At 39.8% G+C, this 22273-nt stretch overlaps 1 protein-coding gene across 18 annotated transcripts in view; it reads right to left on the bottom strand.

Moving 5' to 3' along the window:
- The window catches only part of APBA2 (amyloid beta precursor protein binding family A member 2), a 99515-nt gene extending 77956 nt beyond the window's left edge, over nt 1-21559 (bottom strand). For 3 of the 18 annotated variants that reach the window (XR_014588806.1, XM_083851010.1, XM_083851006.1), the window contains exons 1-2: nt 21392-21421; nt 153-262 (exon numbers count right to left, since the gene is read on the bottom strand). The gene's annotated coding sequence lies outside the window, so the exon portion shown is untranslated. Of the gene's footprint in view, nt 1-152; nt 263-18212; nt 18317-21391 lie in introns of those variants that run through there. The other 15 variants (XM_083851002.1, XM_083851007.1, XM_083851001.1 and 12 more) reach the window with 11 other exon arrangements.
- Between the last annotated feature and the right edge of the window lie 714 nt (nt 21560-22273).

Genomic DNA, 22273 nt, shown 5'->3' with positions numbered 1-22273 from the left:
TTTCATTTAAGTACTGCACTCTGAGGTCCCAGGTGCTAAATAAAACAGAACATCAAAATTTTGGTTCTGCAAAATTACTTTTTTTTTTTTTCTTCAAAAAAAAAGGGAACAAAACATTTCAAATAATAGGTGAAAATGAGGATGGTATTTACCCATTCTGCAGCAGTGCTGGGGTGATTAATTATCCAGTATCTGTACAGTGTCGTGAAGATGAAGAACCCCTAGTATTTTCATCACCATATGCTTTCATCCATTTTGTTAGCTGCAGCATGGAGAACAAAATCAATAGACTGTACAGCATCTAAGGGTTTAGGACTTCAGCAAAGAAAACATTAAATTCTGAAAAGTCAAGTAAGACCCCCTACAAAAAAAAAATTAAAAAAACCTGCAGATACATGACAATTCCTAAGAACAGTTTATCCTTATTCCACCGCTGGCCCTGGGTGATTAGACCTAACTTTCTCCAAGTTATTAGTGAAATTACTAGACTTCATTTGAATTTATACTGAGTATATGGCTCATTCGTGAAGTTCCCAATTGTAGGTTTTTCTTAATTTCACTGAAATTTTTTAAGATACATTTCAGCAGGGACTCTGTCATAAAACATGTATCGCCAAGCAAGGGGCATGTATGAACAAAGGAAACAAAAGTTAACTTAGAATACTGACACTGACTGCATCTACCAGAATACATGCTGGTGATGATAACCTACATTCTTGTTGTTAGGAAAAGCACTGTGCAATTTGGCTTACATCCACTCTAAATACTAAAGTAATGTAAATTTTAACTGTAAACAAATCCTGATTGATCTATTAAGCTCTCTGATTTCTACAGCTGGATATTTAAGTTACACTACAGGAGAACACATCTAGTAGAAAAGTGTACTTCCTCATTAAACTGCTATTTCCCAATACACTCGTCATTTAGAAAATGCCTGGAAACTGTCAAGAACGTCCTGCTTTTATAGTGACAGCTATATTCTCTTAAAGAAGATTCATAAAAATACCACCAGCATAATAACACTTAAGAGTACATACTTTGCAGTAATCTAGTCTCACTTGAACATGTCTAATCTTATAATCACAAAACTTTAATTTCATACCAACATAATTGGAACTTTAAGTATATTTCAAATTCTTTAGGAATCACATTTAGCTAGCTAGTGACACTTACTACAGTTTACAGCCTGCTTTATTGCCACTTTTCTAAATGCCATAGTATCTTTCTTATGCTATCATGGACTCCACTTCCCTGTAGTGTAGTACAAAGAGTCTGGTCTGTACCAGAGACCTCCAGTTCTATTTTTCCTAGGGCAATTTGTACAATCTACCCATTACCATTGGTTTTATAACAACTAGGTTTCCTGAAAAACGTACAAAGACACTATTATATATATAAGGATACTTAAAGTCAATACATAATTGAACTTAAATGAAATTTTAAAATAATTAGCCTGCTTATTACTTTCCAGAAATCAATTATTTCATAAATAGTGCTAGAGGCATGGATTTGAATTTTAGTTGAAAAGGACAGATGTGAAGTAACACAGAAGGACCTTAGAAATGAACTGAATTAAGAAAAAAAAACTACTATATGTCATGCGAGAGTAAGTAAATACATGCCTACATACCTTATGTGAAGGAAAATATATTAAACTATAAAAAATCACATATAGGTAATTCTCTTCTATCAGTTCTAAGTAGCTATAAATATAGGAGTTAGACTTGATGATTCTTATGGGTCCCTTCCAACTCAGGATATTCTATGATATCATCAGTTGCTTTGTAGCCTATTACAATTATTATGAAATGTCTCAAAATCCACTTAAAAATGTTCCTATTTGCCTCTACTCCAAATCACTGTAGTCACTGCAGATTTTATGCAGCTAGGCAAAGATAATTCAGTTTTGATCGGTTTGACGCCAAACCATAATGACACGAGCTATCTATTCTTACTTATTATTTCCCTTTTCTGCTCTAACTGCAGCCCCAAAACATCACCGTAATCTGTGAAGCAGCAACCATTTCACAGGTCTGCATGGAAGGACTAGAGCATCTTATTAAAAATAAATGTTAGTGCTTCAGCAACGAAAAAGGCCAATCCTGCAAATCCCTAACTGTATGAATAGTGTCACCTTTACAGTACAACCAGTAAAACTGAAGGCTCTAAAATTGCTCAAGGGGTTGAGGATTAGCTACCTACCTATGGCCTAAAGTCTTAAACCCAGTGTTTTCTAATCTAGAAAGATTATCTTTGCATTCAAAACCACAATTATAGCAACTATTTCAAAAAAAAAAAAAAAAAGCTGCTGCTCTGCATAGAAAATGCCTACATGTCACTGGCTACAGACAATAAATGAAACACTGGCAAAAATCCACTACATTATACCCCAACCTGCTCCTGTTTACGCTTGATGCAGCATAAAAATAAGTGTTGATGTCTTATCGCTGTTGTGCAGGTCTGCAAATCTGCATCGCACTTGATTATACTGCACAACAAATGAGAATGCTCTTTCCAGTTCTTGGCCAGCATGAACTAGTACAAGTATACTATTGCAAAACTGCAGCATATCTTGTTTGTTCAGGACGAGACAGATCTAACAGATTTTTTCCTGTACTTTTTCACCTTTAAGCTCAAGTGAATTTAAGCCCTTTCCTGAAATTTGTTTATCACTGAAATCCCGACGTGATGCAGAGGAATTAGCTGAATATCTCAGTAAAGGCCCTTTTTAGCATGACTGCTATTTTTTGCAACTGCGAGGAGCGCTGAGGTTTGGGTAGTTAGGAAAACAGGCTTACAGCAACTGACTAGAGAGTCAAAAAGGGAGCATATGGATAAGAAATGAAGCATATCAGGAATGAGCAAAACAGATAGCTGTATATCTCTAAAACGTATTTCAAACAGATCAACTAAGAAATGAACACTTTGTGGAATTAGGAAACAAGGGTGACTAATGAGAAAATTATAGGACACACTAAATGATAAATACAAGGCAATAAGCAGCAGTATAGAGCACCGATGTGCAAACCACATGAAAAGGATATATTCCAACAGTCACAGCACCACACGTTGCAGGCACCTAACACCTCTCTTACTGTGAAATCAAACTGTGCACTGAGGAAATTCATAATTAGCAGTGTCTTCTAAACGAAAATGCAGTAAATGAACAAGTTAGAGGAGTGGGAATAGAACTATGGTCACTCATGTCCACTTTCAAAGGCTAAGGACAACCAAATGTTTCCATTCAAAACAATAGGAGCCGTTTCTTTAGGCTAAATGGAGAGGCAAAACCATGTGGGAGATTCCACAACCCTCCTCTGGCTTCTCTGAAAGAATGAGAGGACTCTCTGCACTTGAAACCAGCACCGACAACAGCGTTTTAGCCCTTCCTCCAAGGAGCAGGCCCGGGGCCTCTCCCTTTTCCAAGTACCGCTCACCCGGACAGGATTTCACGTCAGTGTTCCTAAACCAGCTGTGCTGTACTGTTTATTATCACTGTCCTTGATAGCATTTCTCCCACATCTGGAAGACTACAAGAATAGCCTTGCCTAAAGATGGTGGCAGTGAAACTGGATTACAGGACCAGGTGAAAAGCTGTCAGATTTTTCTGCCATTTTCTAGCCACAACATCTGACAGATAGAGGTTTTTAGAACTCATTACTGGCCCTGCCCCTGCCTCATCCTGAAGCTAGCAGCCAACCCCAGTCAGTTCTGTCCTTAACACAACTGTATGTCTTGGCTGCAGAGATAAATTAAGGATGACATGTTTCACATCAGGCTATATCTGGTCCTGTGACACTGCACAAGAACTCATTAGGAAGACTGAACACGAGAATTCATTAGAAAGCCTGAAAAGTCTAATGCTTTTCTTCTTAAATGATTATTGTTTTAAAATAAAATCCGAAGCCCCCAAACTTGTAATGCAGAGCAGGCATGATTTCAAAAACTCAAATAACTAGAGTTATACGTGGAGCGCAGCTGTTTTGAGCCCAGATGAAGAAGAGCATCTCTCTTCCATGTATCCACATAAGTAGAAGACATTTGTTTGTTCACTTTAGCCATGTATGCTTAAGAGGACATATTATTGTGTTTGTCTGGATTTCATTTGATAAATATATATCAGATGACTATCAAAATTCATGTATATCTCCTTATGGTATTTTATTGAAGTTTCTTCCCAGGTAGCAAGTCCTAATTATTCTTAGGATGATCATGGGATGCAGTTTCTTAGAACAGTCACTGATAGAAATCATGGTAGTATTTCAGATGTACTTGTTGGTTGCAGTTACTGGGCTATGCTTCCTCTCCTTTTTTATGAAGAACAAATAGAAGTTTGTTCTGTTTTAAATCAGAGAGAGTTGGAAGCAGCATAATAAGATATGACAGGTTACAGCAAAAGTCAACTCTTGAGAATTCCCTTATTTCCCAAGCCAAACTTGAAGACACCACAAATTTAAATCCTCTGTGCCAGTCATAAAATTTTAATTAGCTAAACTAAAATTACTGGCACTGTTTACCACTTCTTACGGTTTTCTTAAACTGCTAGATTTACCATCACTAAAATAGATTGCAGATTGCAAAAGGCTGTCACCAGAACATTAATACTGCCACTTCAGCATACACGTGAGCATTCTATAAAGCTTGATTATAATTAATCAGTAATCTAGGCTCTTGTTTCTCGCTGCCAAATGATAAATTAACAACTAGCTACAATCATGGATGGAATATTAATTTATACAATGCCCTAGGGGTACTTCTGTATGTAGTACAAGATGCCTCACGAACAGATCTGATTCAAAGCTTTAGTAGAACTATGAAACAAAACAAACCAAATCTAGTTGGGATCAGCTGCAGCTATATTAAAACCAAAGATACCCACATCAGCAATTTTAGGAAGCAGCACTGAGATACATAAGAACTAAAATTTAGACATCATATGAAAGAATGAATTCCTCTTTTAAATGCACAAAAATAAGCTTTTTTTTTTTTTTGTACACAGGTGGTATTATCTGGAGGCTTGTGAAAAACATTTTGACTTTGAAGGTTGAATTATGCTCTCTGAGCATGCCACTGTATGTGTGTTGTGTAATAGGGATATTTGCCAGTTCTAGAAGGGAAGTTATTTTTTTCTAGTTGCTCTGCAGTACCTACTGAAGCATCCCACTACTCAAGTGAGGACAGCAGATGGATACAGAGGTTCTGCCTCCAGCCTTGCCTGTTTCTCTATTCCATATATGCTGCAGGCTTCATCTTGCAGCATCTCTCAGCTTTCTAGTGCATGAAAACAACCTTTGCACAGGTGCAGAAATGATATTCAACTGTCCTCCTCTTCCATAGTTTTCTTTCTTGTTTCTCTGCATCTTTCTGGCTTTTGAATGTCAGACAAGACAGAGAAAGTATTATTTTTTAATATAGGAGGAAGCTTCATAAAATATTAATAACCTCGTGGCACTTGGCAGTAGCAAAATATGCTTAAGATGCATTATATTGCAAAATTACAATATAACAGAATACATATTTCTGATTTAGTAGCACTGAAAACATAATAAATCTTGGAAGGGGAAATTCTGTCCTTTATCAGTTTTTCATAGTACAAAGAAAGCTGAATACAACATGAGCTCTTGGTTAGACCATAGGGAACTGCAGCCTCTTTACAAAATGCTAGTCTGTATTTTGGTAGCTCACAGCATTCCAGCACAGAATGATCAAGGCATCTGGCCATTTGACTACAAACTGTTAAGAGTTTTGAGCCTATCAACAGTCCAGAATGGCTTTCACAGCACTAGAAATACAGCATAGGAGAATGTTTGCCAAGAATAATAGGATGAAAACCACTGAGAAAGAAACGGGGTTATTTTCAAATTTCTAAAAGGGTATTACTAATTATTATAAAGCATTCTCTCATAGGAATTCTTAGAATTCTTTCTTATTCTGAAATCAATCACTGCAGCATACATAAAATAATTTCAAGCTTTAATTATAAAAGAATAGGCAATCTACTTTGAAAACAGCATAAAGATGCAGCTAACTCAGACATTTCAAGCAAGACTCACATTTTAATTTCACCTTCTGTTCTTGCATTTTAATGTTTTAAGCATCCTGCTTTATGAGAAGGTTATTGCTTATTGCATGGGAAGTCTGAGAGAGCTCCTGTTCTCCTCGGACCTGCCGGTTCTGTCTGTGGTACAGTCAGATACGGCAGAGCTGAGCAGATGAGAAGCCAGCGATGACTGGGGACAGGGGAAAGCAGCTACCAGCACTACTGCTAGACCTAGACAACTGAGGAATATTGCCCAGAAGGGAAGGGGTGGAATCATTTGACAGCTTACACCTCAACTACTATACAGAATAAAGTACTTGCATATTGCAATGTACTGTACAGAGCTGCTACAGAAATACAAATATCTTCTTCGTACAGAGTGTATGACCTCATAAGCTACTGAAAACCATTTACAGTCACTTAGGCATCATGAGGCTTTGACGAAAAACCCAGTTGCACCTGTATTTACAATGCCTGCCAAGGCCTGGGGTCTTATCAGGCACACAGTGCACAAGTCTGGCTTCTTCATTACTAGTTGCAAGGTTTTTGGAAGGAAGAAGCATTAGATATCTGCTTCTGAGCTCCAGCTGATGTCCCTCAGGAAGGCTTATCCCCGAATTTATCAGCAGAGGGCACAAAAAAGCAGCACTCTTCTTCAAATGTGCATAAAGGGAAGGGGCAGCTCCCCAGGTCGCTCCTCAACAGCCACTGGGTTAGCATAATCTGTTCCATTTGAATAGAAACAAACAAGAAAACTGGGCCAATCATATATAAAGCATGTATCATTTTGGCTGAATAAACCCTAATAGTTCATTTGAGATGGAATTTGTGATACTAATAACTGCGGGATGCTTCAAACATTCAGATATTTGAAAACTTGAATGTCTGAAGATGAGGATTTATAAATTGCAAATGAAAGAACTAGTCCCTGGTGGTATCAAGCAAATGAACAGCGTGTTGGCAGATATTAAATCCTATTGCATAAATAATCTCCTTAAACCTGCATCTGTGAAACCTAACTGCATTTACTTTGAATTTACAAAAATATCTGTCCCTTATGCTCAATACAAAACAATTTAAGCAAACAAAGGCTGAGAAACAGGGTAAGCAAAATGCTGTTTGCTATTGGGTTGCTGGACACCGAGGACCTTCGTTAGAATTAACTTGATTTAGCTGTAAAGGAAAATAGCCCACCACCCTACAGCTTACAAGGCAAATTTCAGCATAATATTTTATGCAGATCATCCCCACCAACCACAATGGTGAGTGATACCATCTTTTATCCCAAATTAGGGTAGGTGGAGTTTTGAATTTAGGATGTTAGTTTCTTTGAACTCTGGTTCTCTGTGGCTTAGTTTTTATGTCCTGCAGACAGACCTTCCAGAAAAATACTAGCCATTTATACAAATGTTTAAATCTTCCATGAGAGCGGTAGACTCTCTGTACATTGAAGAATCAGGATCTTTTATCTCTAACAGGAGTAAGTAATTAGTAAGGTGAAGAGTTAGAGAAAGCTTATTTTCAATTCTACTGAAGCACCTGTTTTGAAATGTTATTGTGGTATCGAGTGAGAGAAATTGCGTCAATCCTGACTGAGTTTTCTAAGACGTAAACTGTTTTTGCTATTGTATAACCAATGCAAAGAATGTCTTCTCACCAAGTGATGACTACTCTATCCAGATTTCTACCCATGAAATTGCAATACTAAAGATAGGGATTCTTTTTAAGTTTTATTTTGGAGGATGGAGGTATGTTATACTGTAGTTTTTCTCAATATCTTTATTGAACATAAGATTTTAAAGTCTTTTTTCTTTTCTGGTGCTACATAGAGAACAAGCAACATTCATCTTTCAGTGATTAAGCCTAACTTCCAAAACATGCCACTGTTTCTCTTTGGGAAGCTGTGGAACCAACTGGAAGGAGAGAGGAACAACTGTTGGAACTCTATAGATTCTGACATTTGTCTTTGGCTAGAAGGCAGGGTCAGCTCCAAGAACCAGTTTTAAGAAAGTCTTGAGGTTTGAGAGAGACAATTCATCACTCAAGTGCTCTGCAAATTGTAGCGATTGCTATAAAAGACTACTCTGCTGCTTGGAAAATAATGAAATACCGTCATAAGTGGTTCAAAATGAAGAGTATGAAATAACATCAAGGGGTGAAGCATAATCTTGTGAAAGGATTGTTCATCCTTTGGGATATAAGAGAATGGTACCTTCAAACTTGACGTATATGAGGTATCTGGATAAAACAAAATATGCAATTAGCCAGCCATTAAAAAATTCTTTAAAAATTGTGGCTATCTAGACTGCCCACTCTAGCTTGAAAAAGGTTTTCAGTAAAGGTGGCAAAATCCCTTTCTAGAAATCCGCAGGCAAAGTTCAAGTTAAATCCTTGACTGAACAGACTTTCTGTGCTTCAAGTGTAAGTATTAACTCTGTTGTTTAAAAGGCTCTACTTGAAGCCAGGAAGTCAGATGCCATTAGCTGCCTGGGCTCTGATGCACAGGTCATCTTGTCCCATCAGATCCTAATGGCTTGTTAAGCAGAACAGAGCCATGTGGATCTTGTCTACCTGGAGTTGTTGTTGAACATATGAAAGAACTAAACTTCCTCAGAAAAAGTAGGGCAACAAAGTGCTATTTTCTCCTGATCTTGGATTGTTCTGGGAAGGAGAGGAAGGGACTGAATATTTATTAAAATCTCTGACTGTCTTTGCAAAAAGGCATCTTGATCTTGTGTGCTTTCTGTAGCAACACAATGGAATCCTGATGACTCAAGGGAAAATAAAACAAGTCAACTGCTGAGAGATGAAACCCCAGTAGATGAAGCACTTCTGAGCATCGCTCCCCTTCTAACATCAGTCTGTTCAAAATCCGAGGAACCATTCATTTCCCTTTAGACCTTCATAAGGATGGTGAATGTTTATCTCACTTTTCCCAAGTCATTATAGGAAGAAAAAACATTTCAAACACCGGAGACTGTAGACCCTGCCCTCTACCATGTGATAAAGCTGTCATTATGAAAATAAACACAAATATTAGAGCAGAAATTCTAGATCAGATCAGCATAAGCCTTTGGCAGTTCATACTATGCACCTTAACTCTTTTTAGGCTACACCTCTTAAGTAGTCTTTGTACATATGTATGTCCTAACTGCTTCAGCAAAGTACAGGAGACAACAGCTGGTTCTCTCTACTTTGTATTCACTGCCATCCTGTGCTCTGCTGTAGATGGGAACATTGAGAATTCTAGTGATCAAGCAAAATCCTAACTATTCAGAAATGTTCAGCCTGTTTTCAATCGTTACTGGTTTTATTGTTCTTTTGTGAGTTTTTTTTTATTTGGTCTTCTGCATCTGAAGCTGGAATGAGTCTGTCTGTAACTGAAGATATGGAAGTTCACACATGTAGACAGACCTTCCCTATCAGTAATCGACTGGCTAATTAGGCACCAATGCAGTACAGAACAAGAAGAAAGCTGAAAATTTGCTGTTATGCAATATTCCAAGAAGTATAAATGCAGCTTTAGCTGTTCTCCTCATTAAACATACACTGTGGTTGAAGAAGATGCAGTGTCAGGGTTAATTGAATCAACGATTGGCCTAACCATGAGATTTGTTGAGGAATGCAGCTTGCCTGACTGCAGCATGTAAAATGATGGTATCAGATGGAAAAAAGCCATACATAACAGACCTGTCAGATAAATCCTGCAGTGTAAGGCTCCTGTACCTCCGCGCAGGGTTATTAAAGCTGGGCCCAAGTATGGAAGACAGCTACATGAAGGAAGCCTCATGCTCCGTATCTGTTTATTACCCTATTTGTGTCACACTAGCTTATCAAAGGATTAGAATGTATTTTGAGGAATATTAATGAAGCTTTGGAGATATCGGTACAAGCTTATATGAAAACAAGATTTTCCCGTACAATTTATTTCATTTCTGGTAGGACAATACCTTTCTGTTTAATTTGCTTGAATGATCAGTACATTTCCTAGGCTCTCAGTAAATGTAGCTATGTATTTTGATAACACTTTCAGGAATTAATGCTTTTTCTTTCAAAATGAATTAACAAATCACTGGAATATCTTACCTGAGACAGCACATTGATACACTGTGGATCACAGCATATTTTCTATTTATCTGTGCATTTTCCAATTCAGTATTCTGTATCTCTCATCACTAAGCACACAGTAAGCAGCTACTAAGCAAGAATGTAAATGGCAATATGAGTCTTGCTAATATTTATTCTTCAGTGTTTTGATTATGTGGTCATAAATAGAATGGTTTTTCTTCAATTGATGCTCTGGACAGTAAGTGTATAAATTCTGGTATCAGGTTTAGAAAAAATAATGTCTTGCCTACGGTTACATTTATGTATAGCACGAAGTACGATAGCTGGCAGAATATGATCTTTAAGGAATACATATATAATTGTGCTCATTGGGAAAGTCAAACGTAGACTAATTCTTCTAACAATAGGACAAATTCCTATTTTTCTATCATTAAGTCAACTAGACTTCATTTTTGTAAGTTTAATTATTATGGTTTGAACAACTACCCCATGGCAGCCTGATCCTCCCAGTGAGAAGTCCCATGTCATAAGAGGTCGCACCGTTACAGCCCTGCTAGGGCAGGTGGGACACTCCGGGGGCAGAGGGCTTCAGGGAAGTTTGTAGAAATAGCAAAAATTTTGTCATGAAAAGCTGTTGAGCTGCATCCAGCTCAAATCAAAGGCTAGCCTGCAGCCACTTGAATTGCAAAGACATGTCACTGTCCCTTAGTAACAGAACTTGCCTCCAATTGTAAAACAACAACCTAGCACTGTGCAGACCTTCTCTGGGCTTTCTTGGTGGATTTTGGCAGGCACTTGGAAGGTTTCCCAATAGGATACAATTTTGTACCATCATTTGTAGCCTACATTGAAGGGCTGTAATCAACTTCTGTGCCATTTGACACCTCTTTATCAGATTTAAGCCCTGAACAGTCACATAGTATTTTCCTTTCCACTTAATTCTGCATCTTTTATTTGCTACAGTAACAACAGTCAGCTGGGGGCAAATAAACCCTAAATTAAGTCTGTTGCAGAAAAGCCTATTAACCAGGATTTCTTCGTGTTGAATATTATACAGACTTTCCTGCCACAAAAAAAAAAAAAAAAAAAAACACTTAAAAATCTGTAAGTAAGTCTACAGGTGACAGGTGAATGAAGCAGGCTTGGAGGAGTTCGTTCAAAACCAAACCAACACACCCCACACATTGACGCAGCAGTGGTCAAGGACAAATAACACTGCAATCAGTGTAATACCTGCAAAGCCACCCCTTTATAATCTCCACAGCAGAGAACCTTTTTCCAATTTGTGTGGGTTCCCATGTTCTTCATACTTACATAGGCAAATCTTTTAATGCGTTCATTTATGAAGGTAGCTATTTTCATCTTCATAGTTTAAGCCAGCAAGAAGGTTAAGAGCAAAATTCAAGTAAGTAGTAAAATGAAATGAAGATTTTCTAGTTAAGTACATTTAGGCTCTTTTACCTGATAATTACGGACATACCTATTATTCCAAGTTTTCAGTAAACGTTTTGTCTGTTAGTGATTAAATCCAGTGTTTCACACCCTATCTCTACCCCAATATGAGATTATATTGGCTGCACCACATTTTTACACTCTTGCAACAGTCTCTTCCTCTGTCAGACAAATGTAAACAGAAGATACCAAACCGTCAGGTCTATTTAGTTAGGTCAGTCTTATGAGCAAGGACAGTCTACGGCTGTCTTTCTAAACGTCTACCACAAAGCGATGCTGTGCTCCTGGTTGGCTCATAGGCTCTGCCACAATAAAGACTTTTTTTTTTTTTGAGCAGCTCCATTTTATTCAGGATGCCACTGTGTTGGTTAGTTTAGTTCCATGTTTATGGGAAACTTGCAACGAGGGAAAAACACTTCAAACCTTACTGTTTGAAGACTCCTGTTTGAATTTCCCCCGTTAGTTGTCTTTATGATACGTGAGGGTCCCCATTGACTTGGGCATGCTTCCCATGGGTGGCCTGAGGAGGCGAGCAGGAGGAAGGAGGAGCACTACCAGGCCAGTCTGAAGAGGCAGCAGTCAGCGTGCCAATGGGACACAACGTCAGCCCATCAGTCCTCAGCCCCAGTTAGGGTCACAGGCTCCTCCAATGTTGAGAGGGAGACAACCTTAAAGGCAACATGGACTTCATCCTGTCAAAAGGCACAATCCATTGTGCCAGAAAATGGGAAGGCTGGGAAAGTTAGGACTACCAGTACAGGCAAATGTTTCCCAGCCTTGTGATGTTATTTATTTACCAATACCGTATTAGCTTGCTATATTACCTTAATTACTAGATTAATTTCATTAGGATTATCATTACGTAGATGGAACTATGTAACACCATGAAGTACTTAGTGATAAAACAGCTAGTTCAGAAACTTTAGGTGGCATTTGGCTGGCTTATTTTTTATTGAGCGCTGTTATAAAAATGTTAACTACCATCAGAAAGACAAACAGTAACTTGAGTTTATATCATTCAGATATAAACAGACTCCTGTTAATATTAAGCAACTTATTTCCAACCACAACTGCTATAGCATTGCCAATCACAAGTATTCCAAAATTATTTAAAGATGTCATATTGTCCTTAGACATTTAAAGTACATATTCACAGTTTCTCCATTCTTGGAGCCAGTGTGAGTAGACACTTGAAGCTGAGATTCTCACACACCAGCAGCTGGAGCAGTAGCTAAAGCATGAAAATCACAAGAATCACAATATTAAGAAGTGTTAACAAATCCCAATTAACTCAATGCTGTCTCAAGAATAAGCCTAAGATTTTACTAAACTGTGATTAAAAAAAATCCAAAATGAAAACATATGTGCACAGAAAAGAAAAATATTGCCACAGAGGGCTAGTAGTTTTGCAAATATCAAGGGGAAAATATAAATAAACACACTCAGTTTTCCCTCATTCCAATCTTTAGGAAGCAAACCATAGATGATTATGGGTCTTTATCATGTTTTGTACAAAATACCTTCTCATGAAGCAAAGCATTGGTACGTGAAAATGTGAGCAGGATGTCTGGATGATAGAAAACTCATCAGCTGACAGTTTGTTCTTTGTGTTATTGCTATTGTACAGAGCAGGAACAAGAGCAGGATGGTAACACGGGTAAACCAGTAGGCAACTACTGCATATACCTCAGTGCTACTCCTGGTTCAGTCACCCAGCAGGGAGAATTATTATAGCCAAGTCATTTTAGTGTCTCCCTATCTGTAAAACAGGGCTATCGAATTTACTTCCTTTGCTTTGATACTTTCTGATACAACATTCAAAAGCTAAATCTCACCTAGTATAATACTACAACAGACTCCCAGTACCAATGTATACATCTTTTGCTGCAATAAAACTGATGTGAGGTTATTTTTCCCTTGTGTATTATAATCTTAACAGCACTTTTTTGTTTAAATCATTATTCCTAATTAGATCAGCAGCTAGTTGAGGAGTCCAGTTATGATGTGTATGTGTTGAATAATCAACACAGGCAAATATCAGTGGAAACGCATGCTGTAATGATAATTTATTATTATTGCATAAGTGTGGAATAGAGCTGCTAAAAACCCTTGGGTGATCTCTTTCCATGTACTGAAAACAGCAAGTGTTACATATATATAATATATAAAAATGTATATATATAAAATAATGTATATATAACACCTTCTGTGTCTTTCACTTTTAGAAGAATAGAGGAAGATTTCCACTCATTATTGACAACCCAAAGAAAAACACTTTATTACATTTAAAAAACAACATTTGACTTAAAGGCACGCTACTGCTACTACACAGGTATTTCCAGGGCAAGCCTTTCATCAAGAAAGCAGGCAGATATTTACCAGGAATGAAGAATTATGCCACCAAAAACCTTCATATTATTAACATCAGAAATGCAATGCCACTCAGCATTAACTAGGAGCGTTCCTCTCCATTGCTCAGTTCATACCACTGATGCAGTACTAAGCATGAAATTTCTAATCACCAACAGGACTCCTCTTTCTGCCTATCATCCAGCATGCCACGGCTCTTATCTCCTGGGCCATAATATGTCAAATACTTCTACATAATTAAAGCCACACTGATTGACTGGCTAAGAATATCGCCGGGACAAGTTTCTTTTTAAAGCTGCCATATCTCTAATCAAGAGTTATGTTCCAGTAACAAAAGCTTTTGCATCTAAAGAATAGTGTGTGCGTGTGTATGTATACATATATAACATTCTTTTTCCTCCACAGCTCAGCAATAACGAAAATATCATTACACTCTGATTTTCCTTTGTAATGCTAAATCAGAGACTACGAAGGATGGCAAGAGGCACTTACTGAGGTAGGCAAAATGCACATTTTCGTTAAGTATGGAAACTATCATTTATATTCCTCTCTTGACATAAACCTTTATTGCACTACCAACAGTGCCTTTCCAGATTTTGTCGGTTCATTCGTCTCTGGGATTTCTGTTGTTGTGGCAGGGTTAACTTGGGGAATAAAAAAAAGATCTGTAGAAGTCAGAAATATATGAACAAATTGGTGGCAAGGTTTATGGCTTGTCAGGTAATTTTATATTTTAATGTACTGTTAACAGTTCATTCTTTTTAAATGCAAATTTGTTAAGGGTAAATTTAAATATCAAGGCAAGCAATTCTGGTAGCATGGCAACAACATGCTATGCTGCATAGTAAGAGTTTGGAGCCAAGGCAAGCCTTTGCTTCGCTCCCATCCTGGATCAGTTTATAAGAGTAGAAATATTTGTTTTCTTTGTGAGCCTGCCTTTGTGACTATTCCTACATTAGTAGTTGTAACGGACTTTGAAACAATATGAGCATTAAATACTGGGAGAGAACTTGCACCCTCACTCAAGACAGCACAGCAATCATGCAACCTGGTAGCAGGTAGTAACAAACCTCCAAAAACCCCTCTTGCCCAAGAAATCGCAGTCAGGGTGGCCATCCTTAATAGAAAGCCTACAGCTCAGGAAAAAAAAATAAAAAAAAATCCTCACTCCCAGGAGAGATTTGGTGTATATTTGAAGAGCATGGTAGCTCTAAAGAAATGTTGCTTATGAACAAGAAGCAAGCAATCTCATTTCCATGCACTTGCTCTGATGTGTTGTTGAAAATGCATCCCTCTGGGCATTTGGAGAATGAGTTTTGAGGCCTATTCTAAGATTTGACTAAACCAAATGGGTGCATTTTCCCTTGCACTGAAATGTTATTTTTGTGGTGGCTGGTATCAGTGACCCTAGACAGTAATGGCAACTGCTTGGTAGCATTTCACGCTTGTTGAAAGCGATCAACCAGCCAAGACTCCTATGTCATTCTAGAACAGAATCTGATCTGTGCAGCAGTCATTCTTTTTCATTGCTCCAGTCGCTTCAGTAACCAGGCGCTCAGTTAGGAATCTGTGACCATTTTGCTGGGGCAGGGAAAGGCAAAGTTAACAAGTACTTCTGAAACTCCCTAGAAAGGCGGGCGAAACAGGGAAGTACAGCAGAGGATCTTGGTTTTGAAGGGCACAGTGGGAGACAAAGTCTACCCAAATATCCCTCGTTTGTCTCATGCATGAAGGTAGCGAATACATGGCAGGCTGTGGGGGAATCTTATTTTCTTTATTATTCGTTCTCTTGCATAAAGATCAGCTATTTCACTGAACCTGAGCACTGAATGCCAAACAGAGCTACTCCTTCCGGGAGGTTATTATAATATTGCTTAGATAGGCGCTGTTCCCGTGGAACTTGGGCTTCTCACCCTGTATTACAGCATGTATAGTGGTGGGGGGGGGAAAAAGCTGCTTAGAAATACTTAACTAAATAGTTTGGGAATACTTGAGTACAAAAAAAAAAAAAAAAAAAGAGGCACAGAGCCCGATTTTATTGTTCCTTGGTAGCTGTTCATCCTGGCTTAACGCATGCAACACACCAATGACTTTATAATCTTGTGTTTCATCTGATTTGAGGCAAATATCACCTTGATTTTGGAACTGCAGCTAATGTCTCAGCCAGACTCCCTACTTCTGCCTAAATATTCACTCTTTTGGAGCACACTTCAAAAATTCATCACTTCCTCCTCCTCCTCAGGGAATTTTCACATAAAGATTATCACCACCATCACCACCAACATAGATGTTATCTTGCCCCCCCCTTCTTTCCTCCCATGTTCTCTTCCTTTGTGATATGCTAATAATATTTCTCTAATCAGTTTAGAGCTCCTAAAGGGACAGACCTATAGACCTTTCAGTGCTTACTTACATAGGTGAGCTTTCTCCAACTTTTATTACCAAAAATCACTTCAAAAGTTTCTGCCCTGTTGCAAATGCTTCATGACAGAGTTGGTTCCCCCTGACTTTTGATGTGCTTTATTTCTTCCTTCGCAGGAAATGCTGTAATGCCTTGATATTCCCCATGACTGAGGACTTCCCAGTGCTACAGGGTCACTTTGTATGAGACCAGTGGTCTTCTGCATGGCAGGAAACCTACGGAGTTCATTCCAGAGGTCCTCAAGGGATCTGTCCATGTGATTCTCCAAACAATGGGCACAGTAATGTTTGTGGAAAATTGAGGTGACATTGTCATTACTGTCTGTTGCTTTTGTTAGTGCAACTAAGGTTTACATCAACTGTTACAAACCTCAGATATGAAAGGTCTTCTCCATTTATTCCTATGCTTCTCTTTTCAGCAGCTTACCCAGAGAAGCAGACCACATAGTGATCTCAGGGGCTTATTCCAATGTCGTTCCTAAAACCCCAACTGCCTGAAGTTCCTCCTGTGGACTTAGGCTCTTAACACAGTGAGACGTAAAGATGAAAGTCTATACATGAGAACACACATTCTCCATCTCTGTTTATCTGCTAAAATATGAATTTTCTGTTCAATTTTTGCTAGAATTACTATCTCACTAAATCCTCAGAGAACCCTGTAGCGTCATGCTAAGATAAGCACTTGGCTGTCATTCACAACAAATCCAAATTAGAGCAACTGGAAAGCAGAGGTGACTCTCGATAGTCACCATAGAAAGGATACCTTACTGGGGAAAAAGGAAGTGAGCCCCAAAAGCTCGAAGTTACTTGGCATTCTGAACTACGGTGCTCAAGCAACTGGATCTGCATACCTACCAGAACTCCCACGGGTAGTGTTACAAAACCATTACATTGAGTTGTGAGCTGTGTTTTTTTTTGTTGTTTTAGTTTTAAGATGTTGCTATACTCATGACAGTGAGAAGAAACTCATCTGCTATGACCACTTTATTAAGTCTTAGCTAAATCTAACTACTGTACGCAGGTGAAGGAATTTCACTGATTTTTCAATCAGATCTTGTGAACCCTTAATACACAAAGGTAGAGTACGTATAGAAAGAAAAACTTACAAGGTCAGGCCTCTCTCTTGTAGGAATGGTTAGGAAAGAAAAACCAGCAGATTTCACTCTTTGAAAATGAACATCTATGTACAATAGATGATGGGAGAGGAACTTTCACTAAGGTTGCAGATGATAAGGGTCTGTGAGGGGGATCTTTCCAGATGTAAAAGGAAAGACAGAAATCTGGAAATAATGCTAGCTAGTGACGCGTTCACAAATATTCCTTACATCGATTTACAAAATGAAGTTCAAAAACTACTTAATTAACAGAATGGAAATAATCAACCTGTCTTCTAAGAAATAAAGCAAGTTATTCTTATGCGGATGAATCTTGATTAGTAAAGTCTGTAACTAGAAGGGCTATTCTCTGAGGGAAGCTTCATCTTTAATAGTTCAAAACAGACAACTATCCCAAGATAATCCTTCCTGCAGCTCCCAGTGGGAGTCCAGGTACATATCAGCACTACAGAATTGCTGCTATTTGAAAAATTCTTATCTAGACTCCAAACCTCACATTGCTTATAGTTGTCATACTTCTACTATCCAAGCATTTTTTATTTTTAATATACCTTTTGCCAACTTTCCTTTCCTCTTTATCTACCTCTATTTCAAAAGCAAATGATCCCTTCATGCATGATTATACATTAGAGTATGCATCTCCAGCAATACATCACACAACCTTATCATCTGGGAATGACGACACTTCCTCCTCATCCCCACCTACAAGGCTTCTAGTTCTCCCCCCTTTGCCTAGGTGGAAGTACCTGTTAATCCTACAGTTTTCCAAAGCAGCTCTGCTCTACTCTAACTTACTCCTCTTCAAGTGCAAGTCATCCATCTCTGCTGCAGAAGGTGAAGGCAGTAAGTACTGCAACAAAAAAAAAAGGAAAGTAACGTCATGTACTCAAGTGACAGTGCATTTACCTATGAGCATCAGAAATAAACATTCTGTATCTGTTTCTATCACTTATATAAGATCTTTCTTCTGGAAAACAGTACCATTAGCTGAGATGAGACTGAAGTTTAAACAAAATTCAAACTTCGAAAGAAAGCCCTCTCCTCACAAATGCCATGATAAAGTATAAGTGCTGCATGTTTGTCTTCTGTGGGCAGGATAAGGCTAAAGAATTCAACGCTTCAAGCACGATGCTTTCTTGAGCTGCTTTTCACACAGCCCTCGAGGGTAAATGCGTCCTCAGGAAAATAAATAAATAATCCTCACATATTAATGCTCTCTCCAGTAGACTAAAAGCATTTGCAAGTATCCAAAGTACTTATAATGAACATTTTGCTCAGCAATTGCTTGTTCTGTGGAGTGTCTAAAAACTAGTGAATTCTGACTCTGCTTTCACCTCTTCCTCTTAACTTGTGAAATCCATGTGACTGCATCAATGCATTATTTTCTCCATCTATAAGAACCATCATTATGTCTCTTGCAATGTTCCAAGACTTTAATTGCCTCACAGGAGTGCCAGAAAAGACACTACTTAGAAAGCATGTTCTTCCTTTTGTTTATACTTACATTAAAATATAAATATATCAAGCAAATCTCTCTTTCTCAGGAGGCTTATAGTGAAGTATAACTTTATCAACATAGGTAACAGTAGTTGGCCAGTGTATCATACCAATATTACACTCTGTCTTTGCCGAGATCACAGAATCATTCAGGTTGGAAAAGACCTCTAAGATCATCTAGTCCAGCCTTTAACTGCATTATAGATGCAGTCTAATGAGTGCTGAGTAGAGGGGGATAATTGCTTCCCTTGATCTAGTGGCTGAATTCCATGCAGACCAGGATGCTGCTGGCCATCCCTGCTGCCAAGGCACACGCCTGGTTCACGTGCAGCTTGATTCCCCCCAGGACCATCTCAGCAGCCTCTGTTGTTGCAATGCCTTAAAGCATGGCCTTGTTTATTGAAGCACGGATGAAATGGGAAATGGATATAACAAGTCTAGGGCCATGCAAAAGTAACCAAAGCCTGCCTATCAGAACATTAACTCTAGGCTTCTCAAACTCCGTTGGGTTCAAAGGCTATAACCAGCATTTCATTCTGTACAACAAGATGAGTTTATTTTTTATTTTCCTCTGTGAGTTGGGTGAGCAACAGGTCACTTCTTGCTAGATTTCTCCACCTTCAGCACAGGAGTATAACCTGGAAGAGGTTTAAATGACGGTATTTTCAGAAATTATTTCTTAGCAAATGTTCTTATCGGAACAGCTGGAGAGATGGTACAATTATGTTTCTTGAAGTGGCTCCTCATGTTTACAACCTTGAGCAAAAGTCACTTCTTAAGGACCTAGTTCTTGTTTAAATTCATCTCCAGTCTCCAACCTGAACTGGCATTAACCAAGTAACTGCACAAAAAATGCTTTTCGAGATGTTTCCTTAGAATCACAAGACTGACCAAGTAGATGAGCAGCCACGGCCTTTTCAAGAACACTTTTTCTTTATGATCAGAGGATCAAGGCGAAGTAATAATGCGACTGCTGATTAGAGGCAACACTGCATTTGTAAAAATAGCTTTAGATATTTCCAAGTGCCAGATAAGGGCTGAACTATCAGAGAATTTAGGCTTAGGAAGCCTGACAATCAAGGTTTCACAAGGACAAGTTTGCAGCCCAAAACCCTGTGAGCCCATAGAGAAGCAAGTACAGTGGCTTCCCCTCTAGCAGGTTAGTACCCATAGCACAACAGTACAGAAAGAAAAGCTCTGTCCTCCTCATCTGTCCCATAGAGAGGAGAATCTGGACAACACAGTGATAAATTTACATCTTATGCTTTAACATAAGCTTAAATCTTATGCTTTTTGACATACAGATAACCAGCATATACTGTATTTTTACTTTCAAGTATCAATAAACAGTTACATAACAATCCTTTTAGGATCACCTTATGCAGAAATACTATTGCTTACACATAACCATATAAAACTATGATAGTCGCTTCAGTTTTTCATTTCTACTGGTAAAATAATGAGGAATTCTTGGGTAAGAGGCAAAATACATGGAATACCTTTTCTGCAGGCACCCAACCCCCTCCAGGAAGATTATAGGGTGGCCTTGACAAGGTAATGTAACTGAAACATCTGCATTTCTCACCGAACAGGCCATAGTAATTCAACACTTTTCTTATACCTCGGTGCAATGCACATTATCTCCGAACTACAAGCAGTGTATAAGAACCTCTTGTGGTTTTGTTTAATTATCCTTTCTGCCCTGGCCACCCTGCAGCAGCCAGCCAGGCGGCCCCGAGGATGCCAAGCACGCAGCCTGGAAGCAGGGACAGACCGAGCAGTCCTCGCCTTCCCGAGATGCGGCTGAAACGCAGCACTCCCCTCCTCCCCCAGCCCTTTTGTTACGGCAATACGAAGGAGAAAAAACCGAGAGCTGCTCAGAAAAGGGGAAAACGGAGCACGCTATCATGCCTCATGCTGTTCATCCCGAGAAAGATCAAGAATTCCCAATTGAGCCGCTTTTTCCCCCCAGACAGATGAAAGGGAAGGGGGGAGAAAAAAAGAAAAAAGAAAGCGGATCCAAATGTGTGGTCCCTTTGCCACACCGGAGGCACGAAATCAGACACAAACTCTCGACGGTGCTGCATGGCACGAGGGCTCCCCTCGCCTCTCTCCGAGCCCGCTCCCCGGGCGGCCCGTCGTGCTCCCGTGGACATCGCGGGTGTGCCGAGCCGTGCCGTGCCGTGCGGTGCCGAGCCGAGCCGAGCCGTGCCGCACCGCCCGGCCCCGCTCCCCAATGCCCGCAGCGCCCCGCCATGGCCCCGCTCCGCCGAGGCTGGGGGCAGCGGGGCCGGGGGGGGCGAGCGCCGGCCCCACGGCGGGCAGGAGGCGGCGGCGCGGCTCCGCTCCGTGCCGCCGGGCATCCCCGCTCCCCTCGGGGCTGCCGCCGCCGCCACACCCCGCTCCGTGCCCCTGCCCCGCTCCTTACCGTGCTGACAGCGGCGGGGCCGCTCCCCGCCCCGCGGCGCCGGACCCGGGGGGCAGCCGCAACCGCGCTTTTGTGTGCCTGCCTCGGCGCCACACACCGAGACGGCTGCTGCGCCCGGGAAGCTGCGTGCGAGAATACCAGCGGCCGCCCGGGAACCTGCATGGCGCATAGCGCGGCTGCTGCGGCGCCTCAGGGGGGGCCGGGGGGGCTCCCGCCTCACCTCAGTCCCCCTCAGCCCGCCCCGCCTCGCCTCAACCCGCGCGTCGCGCTCCCCTCCCCGGGCACTCAGGTAACGGCGGCCCGAATGCCATCCTGCCATTAATCACCTCAGGTTTCCCCGCTTCTTGAGGTGCTCAAAATCAAATTAAAAAACAAAAGTTTGAACTTTACGGTAGGGGACAGCGCTTGACTCCTAACAGTCACATTCCACCATAGGGACAGATTTATGAGGTAAAATAACAATATTTATGCCCTTGTGCTGATAATACATAAATCCTCCATATAAGAATTAAAAATGGTAAAATTTATAATACTTAAAAGCTCACTGAAATGGATTTATCCAAGGACAACATTTCTTATGGTGAATGACAAACATAGTTGGTTTCTCAGGCATTTTATCAGAAACTACTAGATCTTTCTATGGCAGTTCAGTGATAGTGATTATATATAAAGGAGAATATGTGAAATCAAGTGCCATTAGGCCAATTATGACAAGACTTCCTCATAAGTATGAATATTTCAGACTTGTAGCTATTCTTAGAAATGAATGTAAAAAGTAACGTTTCTCATGACAGCAAAGGTGAAAAGCCATCTTAATGTAATTGTATTGCATTCCAGTCAGCTAGATCTCAGAGTTCACTGTAATAGCTGCGTGTCCAACTT

The sequence above is a fragment of the Anser anser genome (genome assembly GCF_964211835.1).
Source record: "Anser anser genome assembly, chromosome: 10".
Lineage (NCBI taxonomy): Eukaryota > Metazoa > Chordata > Aves > Anseriformes > Anatidae > Anser > Anser anser.
This window is presented reverse-complemented; position numbering and strand designations above follow the sequence as displayed.